This window comes from Triticum aestivum, chromosome 6A, assembly GCF_018294505.1.
Source record: "Triticum aestivum cultivar Chinese Spring chromosome 6A, IWGSC CS RefSeq v2.1, whole genome shotgun sequence".
Lineage (NCBI taxonomy): Eukaryota > Viridiplantae > Streptophyta > Magnoliopsida > Poales > Poaceae > Triticum > Triticum aestivum.
This window is the reverse complement of record NC_057809.1, coordinates 38,376,765-38,377,044: the sequence shown is the minus strand read 5'-3', so window position 1 is coordinate 38,377,044 and position 280 is coordinate 38,376,765.

The following is a 280-nucleotide window of genomic DNA, read 5'->3' as shown; positions in this document are numbered from 1 at the left end:
GTACATCAAAACTCATAAACTCATAATATAACTGTCATCAAAACCTTAAGCGTGCGGACCCTACGGGTTCGAGAACAATGTAGACATGACCGAGACATGTCTCCGGTCAATAACCAATAGCGGAACCTGGATGCTCATATTGGCTCCCACATATTCTACGAAGATCTTTATCGGTCAGACCGCATAACAACATACGTTGTTCCCTTTGTCATCGGTATGTTACTTGCCCGAGATTCGATCGTCGGTATCTCAATACCTAGTTCAATCTCGTTACCGGCAA